The following is a 9,005-nucleotide window of genomic DNA, read 5'->3' as shown; positions in this document are numbered from 1 at the left end:
TAGCCACGCCTGCACATATATATATATATATATATATATATATATATATATATATATATATATATATATATATATATATATATATATATATATATATGTATATATATATATATATATATATATATATACACACACACACACACACACACACGCACATACAGACACGTGTACGCACACCCGCACACGCGCACACAAAATCCGTCAGCCCTCTCTGTCAGTCTTTCTGTCTCTCTCTCTCTCACCCTCTCAATCTATCCGTCATTCTGTCTGCGTAACTGTTTCTCATTCTCGCTAATTCTCTCATTCAACCGCTCTCATTCTCTCTCGCTCTTCCCTCTTCTCTCTCGCTCTTCCCTCTTCTCTCTCGCTCTTCCCTCTTCTCTCTCCCTCTTCCCTCTCTCACCTCTCCTACCCTCTGTATGTGGTGTGTGCGTTTGTGTGTGCGTGTCTGCAGCAGCCACCACCAACAGGTTACGCACTACATCTCTCCTCCTCTTATATTAAAACATTTGTCGTCTGCCAACTTCAGTGCAACTCTTGTCATCATTATAACCAGTCACATCCATTACAACCTTTTCTGCTGCTGCTGGTAAGTAATATCAAAACCGCTCTTCCAGCTTACACCAAAAACACATTACTTAACACACAAACTAATTTACTACTACTACTACTACTACTACTACTACTACTACTAGTGTCAAGGTTAGTATTGTTAATATATTTTTCTTGCTATTTCTTTTCGCTGCTTCTTGTTGTTGTGGTTACTGCTGCTGCTTCTGTTGTTGTCATTTCAACTCAGGGCCAATATTAGTCGAGCTGGTGGCATATAATCAGAAGTAATCTAACCGTGACCGTCCTGTATTTTTTGTATTTTTCTCTTTATTTATTTTTTTTTTAAAGATATTCTTTATCCAAAGCTACATTATCTTGTACAAACATCTTTGTTTTTTATGAGGTGGAGAAGGTGTGTTGAATTGAGAAAGATTTAGCTGCTATTTCTAGCACAATGTGGTCCACTCTCTGATTCTTTCTATGGTTGATGCTGTGGGTACGTTCCTGTTGTTGTGGCTATTATTGCGGCTGTAGTGTGTTTGTGTTGTGATGCTTTTTTTGTTACTATGCTTGCCGTTGTAGTGGTCATTATCTTTTATCTTTCATCCTTGATTTTTTGCTTGTTTTAGTCAATAAACTGTGGCCATGCTGGGGCATCACCTTGAAGAAGTTTCAGTTGAATGAATCCACCCCAGTGTTTATTTTTTAAAGCTCGGCACTCAGGCGCGATCCTGGGAGTTTTTCGAAGGGAGAGCAGAAGGTCGGAAGGAAATACAATTCCAGGAGAAAATGGCGTGATAACATTATTTAGAAGGGTGCATTTCTTTCCTTGAGGAGGGCACGTGCCCCTCAGGCCCCCTTCCTTGGGTCCGCCCCTGGATACTTATTCGATCCGCCTCTTTCGCCGAATCACTAAGTTACGGGGACGTAAACACACCAACACCAGTTGTAAAGCGGCGGCGGGGGTGGAACACAGGCATATAGACACATACACACGCACGCACGCACGCACGCACGACGCACGCACGCGCGCACACACACACACATATGTATTTGGAAAACGGAAACTGAAAGAAGCCCGTGTAATTTGTTTAGACACTTGGTGAAATTGCTCGTGATATTCTTTTATTCATTTACTTGTTTCAGTCATTTGACTGTGGCCATGTGGGAGCTTTTCTAAGCCTGGTACCTATTCTATCGATCGCTTTTGTCGAACCGCTAGTTTACGGGGACGTAAACACATCCACACCGGTTATCAAGCAGTGATGGGGGTACAAATACAGACACAAAAACACACATACATATATATATAGACATATATACGACGGGCTTCCTTCAGTTTCCGTCTACCATATCCTCTCACAAGCCTTTGGTGGTCCCTAAGCTATAGTAAGCGACACTTGGCCAAGGTGCCACGCGAAAGTACTGAACCCGGAACCATGTGGTTAGGAGGCAAGCTTTTTACCACCCGGACGGTGTTGTGTTGTGGTGGTAGTACCCGTAATGTAGTTAGTAAAAGCTATTACTTGTAAAGGACGCATTCATGCGGGTAGTTCGGTTGCTACGATGATGGTAATAATGGTTGTTTGAATTATAATTCGGTTGCTATGGTGGTGGTCATGTTGTGATGGTGTGAAAGATGCTGAATATGGAGTATTAGTCATCTTCTCATGGCTTTATTACAGGTGAAGGGCGATCCTTCGGTATTGATCTACATAGTGTCGGTGAGAGGAGACGACATCATTTGCTCCCCCCGCCTTTTTTTTTCCTGCCTAGCCTCTTTGTCAATGCCATGAGGAATGGTTTTGTGGTTGAATGGAACCGTCAAGCAATACCGAACGATTTCCAGTTCGTGCTTTTTATTATTGGTCTACTAATGGATATGATTATGTGGCGGTATTGTGGCAATGGTGGTGGTGGTGATGGTGGTGATGGTGGTGATGATGATGATGATGATGATGATGATGATGATGATGATGATGATGATGATGATGATTGTTGTAGTGGTGGTTTCTGTTATGGTTGTTGTAAAGACCATTGTTGTCGCCGTTGGAGGCAGTGGTTGTGATGCTATGGCAAAAGAAAGAGTCGGTTGTTAATTTAACTGGTTCTCCGTCGGTTAATGCGGTGAGTGTTCCAGTTGATCCTATTAACCGAACAGCCTGCTCATTAAAAAAATCAACGCCAGCACGTGGCTGACAGCTTCGCAGACATAATGTAGTTCTCAGGGACAATCAACTTGACACAAAATGTGACAAGGCTGGCCCCCTTTGTATTACAGGTACAACTCATTTTTTTCCCAGATGAGTGGACTAGAACAACATGAAATAAGATGTCTTGCTCAAGGACAAAAAACACCACCAGGAATCGAACTCATGACCTTACTATCGTGAGCCGAATACCCTAACCACTCAACCACGCGCCTTCACCTGTTGTTAACGGTGGCTTTATGAGAGGTGGTTTTGCAGTTGGGGGTCTTATTTATGGCTGTGGTGTGACTATAGTTGTGGTTAGGGTTGTAGTACAGTTATGGTATGGTGTCATTGTGGTTATGGTCGTATTCCATGTTGTGGTTATAATCAGAGCTTGTAAGAGGGAGTTTCAGCCACCACAAAGGTTTGGGGGTATTGAAACCCAAGAATGGCCAGAGACTATCATCTTGGCCCCTCCGTAAACCCTCACTGACCTTGAAATATGAGAGCTCTCCACCTCCCAGGGCCTGAAGCATTTTTGCTTTCCTTTGCCCAATTTCTGTCGGAGACAGTGATTATCATAGATTTGGGAGGAATTTCGGAATAGTGGTCATTCGAAGTGCAACACATCATGGGAAAGGATGAAGGGAGATTTCTCTCTCTCTCTCTCTCCTCAGTTTTGGATGTTCCTTTGTTTCATAAAACAGAAATTGTGATTCCGGAAATCAATAAAAAAGAAAAAAAAAAAGAAAAGAAAAAATTCCACAAATTCTAAGATTTTAGATTTTCGCCTCCGCAGCCGGAAACTCAAATACGCTTTTCCTTTCCGATGAGGTATACGACTTCGAAGAACACTTGGTCCAAAATTCTGTCGAGATTCTGTATTACGATTGCAATTATGTCTATGGCTGGGATGGATTGTGGTTATAGCTGTCGCTGTGGTTACTGTGATAGTTGAGATTATAATCATTGTTGTGGTTAAGGTAGTGGTTCGTGGTTGTGGCTGTAGCTGCAGTTATGATTATGCTTTAATCGATTTGAGGCTGCAGTTGCTGTTATTGTTGTGTATTTGTTCAGGAAACTAATATTGTGGTTGTGGTTATGACACAATTCTTTGTTTAATAGTTTCGTCAAAGGATGAGGGTCAATGTTCTGTCCATCCTCTTTAAATAGGTCCTGTGAGTCAAGTAGAGAAGATAAATAGCCAATGTTCTCCTCAAATCGGGGACTGGCCACAATACATACAAGATATTGTAAACTGCATTAAAGACCAGCAAATTGGTCAGGTGGTGGTGGAGTTAAGCTGGGCGATGGACAGATTCTACCAGCCCGAAAAGAAGGAGCACCCTTATTTAATGAGGGCAATCCTTTGATACTGATGTACCACGCCATACACCCACACAGCTTTCTTTCAAGACGTAGATATGGAGGCTAGGCTGAAAAATGCGGGTGAATAGCATTGTCTCTGCACACTGACACTCTTTCGACCAATATCAAAGGAAGACCTTTAAGCAGTTATCTCACAGTTCTGTCGATCAAATTTAACTCACAAGGGTTAGCCTGACAGGAGGTAATAATAAGAGGTAATTGTCAATCAAAGTAGCCCCGAAATAGAATCGAACACGGAACTATATCAATCGTTCTCAACTGCGGGCGATATGGCTCTTAGGAACCCATATGTCTCTTGAGGGCCCATGTGGTTCCCGAGGGCCAATATGACTCTTGAGGGCCCATATGGCTCTTGAGGGCCCATAAGCTTTTCAGGGCCTATATAATATTTTGTTGTTAAAACTTGCGCAATAAATTGATTTTTCTACTTCAATACACACACACACACAACACACATACATATTTATAAGTACATGCATACCTATCTATCTATCCCTCTATCTTCTCTCCCCCCCCCTCTCTCTCTCTCTCTCTCTATATATATATATATATATATATATATATATATATATATATATATATATATATATATATATACGCATGTATGTAGGGTATGTAGGAAGAGAGAGGGAGAGAGAAATAGCTGCATAAACACACGCACACACTCACACATACACGCACACACATACACACACATATACATGCATACATACATACATACATACATATATATATATATAATGATTTCTATTATAGGCACAAGGCCTGAAATTTTGGGGGAGGGTTAAGTCGATTACATCAATATATATATATATATATATATATATATATAAATTAAAAGGGTAAAGATTTATCAATTTATTAATTTATTAATAAATCAACAATTAATAATTTTTACCAACCCCTTCGGTATGTAAGCACCATTATCGGTGGAGAACTTATTTAAAAGTTCCCATACATTTATAAACATAATTAAGGGATCAGCAAGCATTTGCTTCACCATATACCGAAGTTCATGTATGTCTGCATGTATTTGTTTATCGCTTTCTCTTCCTCTCTCTTTACATACATACATAATTGTCGCGTACAGTCAGCTGACGCAGCGGGTGACGAGGCTGGAGATTTTAATAACAGGTACACTTGTTCTGACCAGCTTCCTTAGTTTCTCTCTGTCCAGTTTTAATCACAAGGTTGTGGTCTATTTGTAATCGCGAAATAATCTTCTTAATCAAACAGCCATACTGGACGAATGCACGAACGAGCACACACGCGCGCGTGCAAGCACACACGCGCGCGTGCAAGCACACATATGCACATATATGTGTGTGTGTGTGGTTTTAATGTTTGTGTCTACACATATATAAATAGATATGTGTGTACACACACACACACACACACACACACACACACACACACACACACACACACACACACACACACACACACATATATATAGGAGGGGCTTCTTTCCGTTTCCGTCTAGCAAATCTACTCACAAGACTTTGGTGAGCCTGAGGGCATAGTAGAAGACACTTGCCCAAGGCGCAGTGCTGTGGGACTGAATCCGGAACGATGTGGTTGGGAATAAATCTTCTTACCACACAGCCACTCCTTTGTTATCTTGTCTTTATTTCCTCCATTTTAACACCTGTTTTGACTTTATTATAATTTACCTTTGGTTTTAATCATTCACTTCCTTTGCTTTGTCGGTCTTTGTAATCCGATGTGTGTCAGGTCACTCCTGAGTGCAATTCGTAACACGACACTCAAGGCAACAACCTCTTTGATGTTTTAGTCACCGATGACTAAAGAGGAAGACATAAAGAAGGGCTATCAAAATGTAGGATGAACCCATCAAGGGACCAACAGACACAGCATAGTGCACAGAGAAGGCACATATTCGAGTTGGTGAATGAGTGCAAAGTGAAAATTTAAAAAAAGCATTTGATGCAATTGAACCCAAGTTATAGCCAGTGCATCCAACTGGGTCATGAAAAACCTTAAAGTGGGTCCTTCTGCGTTTTGTGTGTATAGCGGTAGCATGCGGTTACATTTGGCAAATCTCCAGGTTTGATCAAATAGCCACACGGCTTTGTGAAATCTAATTGAAGATCCTTCCCGGATTATATAGACACACGGGATCGGTTTTTTTTTTTGGTGAGGAGATCCTGTGGCGTATATATTACCCCTGGATGAGACGCCTGTCCGTCGCAGGTTTACTCAATTTCGCTAGCTGAGTGAACTGGAACATCATGAAACGAAGCGATTTGCTGGAGAGGACAACGTGTCGCCCGGTCGAGGAATCGAAACCAGAATCTCACGATGATGCGTCCAGTAACTCTGATCACGAAGCCAGACACTTCTACGAAATCTCTGAGAAGTTTTAGTCCAGTATTTCCGTAACGGTTATTTCCGTTAAGAAATCAATGGAACAGAAGCTTCACAGATATATTGGAGTATAACTCTCGGCTTAGTCGAATGAATAGATACCAGGACATACTTACATTTTTAAATCTTGGTACCTATTATATCAGTTTCCTTTGCTGAACTGCTAGTTTACGCGACATAAACGCACCATCACCAGTTGTCAAGCGGTGGAAGGGAACAAACACACATACACACACACACACACACACACACACACACAAATGATGGGCTTCTTTCAGTTTCCGTCTACCAAATCTACTCACAAGGCATTAGTGGACCCAAGGCTTTAATAGAAAACACTTACCTAAGGTACCACACAGTGAAACTGAACCTGGCACCATGTGGTTGGGAAGCAAGCTTCTTTGCGCACACAGCCACGCCTACGCCATTATAATATATCTTTGTAATTAAATACTATTTGGAATTGTATAAAAAATTCTTAACATATTTTGTGTATTGAAGAAATATAACCAATTTGTGTCCCATAAAATCTTATATGGACCCCCTAAGGGTCATATCGACCCCGACTGAGAATCGTGGCTCTGCACGGTCGTTGAACCTGCGAGAAATAGCTCACAAAACACTCTCAAATCTCTTTATTTACCAAACCGTTTGCCTCTCGACTCTCTCACTCCGCTCATGCAACACCACCACCACCACCACCCACACAATACCACTGCTACATCCCCGTCCCCATCATCTTGAACAACAGCAACATCAGCAACAACAACAGCTGTAGTATGTTGACAAGATAACCTTGAAATATACACGCATGCTTGTGTGCATATGCGTGTATGCGTGAGTGCGTGCGTGTGCGTGTGTGTGTGTATGTGTGTGGTCGTCTTACCTTGACACACACACACACCTTGATAACCATCATCACGGTCACCATGGTCACCTTCATCTTCATCAATACCCCCACCACCACCGCCGTCGCCACCAGCGCCGCCATCACCATCACAACTGTGGTGACACCATTGTCTGCAATATATATATATATATATATATATATATATATATATATATATATGTAGAGGGTTACCTTGACACAGAAACACGCGTGCGCGCACACACACTCACACGCACACACCAGTAAGACTATCACCAAACCATCACCTTCCGCTATGCTGAAACAAATACCATTTATTGCAACGAAATATGTTGCACAGCTACACTCAACCATCGCCCCCACCATGACCCCCCACCCACCGCCACCACCACCACCACCACCACCACAATCTTCCTCTCCACCATCCACTTCCATCGTCAGCACTATTGTTGTTATGCAATATTATGTTACCTCGCCACATTAGAGGCCGATACAAAGTTTACATCAATGCTGCTCATTCGATATTGGCTTATTTGGCTTGGGTAATTCTCTCCCACCCGCATGGCTAATACCTTGAACAAAGCTGCACAAGAATGTCTACGTTTGATAAACTATGCACTGCACGTGGACCAAATAAATGCACGTAAATGCTACGTTAAAACGACGTTAAGACAATTATGCAGCAGAAACACGTGTCGGATTGGAATTTCAACGAGAATGATTCTTCGAGAATAAACAAGACTTAAAGATGCATAATTCTCCATTCTTTTTTTATAATGTCTTGATTATAAACCTTCCATGTTTTATGAAATCCGTTGAGACGAACTCCGGATTTGCCTCTGGGGTGAATTTCCGTGTAGTTGTATATTTTTAATTCTATGTGCCTTAGTATTCGATTTGGTTTGTCAGATGTGGATTATATCAGTGCTAATAAGGTACCTGTGCGGAGAACAAATCTCTTGGCGATGCAAACAGGAAAAAATACAACTCAAATCATGTGTCTGTATATATATATATATATATATATATATATATATATATATATATATATATATATATATATATATATATATATATATATATATATATATATATATATATATATATATATATATATATATATATATATATATGTATATATATATATATATATATATGTATATATATATATATATATGTATATATATATATATATGTGTGTGTGGGGGGTGAAGGTGCATGGCTCAGTGGTTAGAGCGTCGAGCTTATGATCGTGAGGTTATGAGTTCGAATCCCGATCCGGGCTGCGTGTTGTGTTCTTGAGCAAGACACTTTATTTCACGTTGCTTTGTTTCACGACTGCTGGTCTCCCATATACAACCTTGCCCGGACTTGTACTTGGGAGGGTAACTTTCTAGGTGCAATCCCATGGTCAGTCATGACCGAAAGGGGTCTCAGCATAGATATAGATATATATTCTTTTATTATTTTACTTTTTTCAGTCATTTGACTGCAGCCATACTAGAGCACCGCCTTTGCCGAGCAAATCGACCCCATGACTTATTCTTTGTAAGTCTAGTACTTATTCTATCGGTCTCTTTAGCCAAACCGCTATATATATATACATTTATATAGAT

The 9,005-nt window shown here is 40.8% G+C and overlaps 1 protein-coding gene across 2 annotated transcripts in view; it reads left to right on the top strand.

Annotated features, from left to right (window-relative positions):
• The first annotated feature begins 404 nt into the window (after nucleotides 1–404).
• LOC106882733 (inter-alpha-trypsin inhibitor heavy chain H3) overlaps nucleotides 405–9,005 on the top strand; it is a 43,547-nt gene continuing 34,946 nt past the window's right edge. Inside the window, exon 1 of one of the 2 annotated variants that reach the window (XM_089363508.1) lies at nucleotides 405–589. The gene's annotated coding sequence lies outside the window, so the exon portion shown is untranslated. Of the gene's footprint in view, nucleotides 703–9,005 lie in introns of both variants that reach the window. The other variant, XM_089363507.1, reaches the window with a different exon arrangement.

This window comes from Octopus bimaculoides, chromosome 15, assembly GCF_046866305.1.
Source record: "Octopus bimaculoides isolate indiv1 chromosome 15, ASM4686630v1, whole genome shotgun sequence".
NCBI classification, from domain to species: Eukaryota; Metazoa; Mollusca; class Cephalopoda; order Octopoda; family Octopodidae; genus Octopus; species Octopus bimaculoides.
The sequence above is the reverse complement of the archived record's forward strand: the minus strand, read 5'-3'. Positions and strand labels throughout refer to the sequence as shown.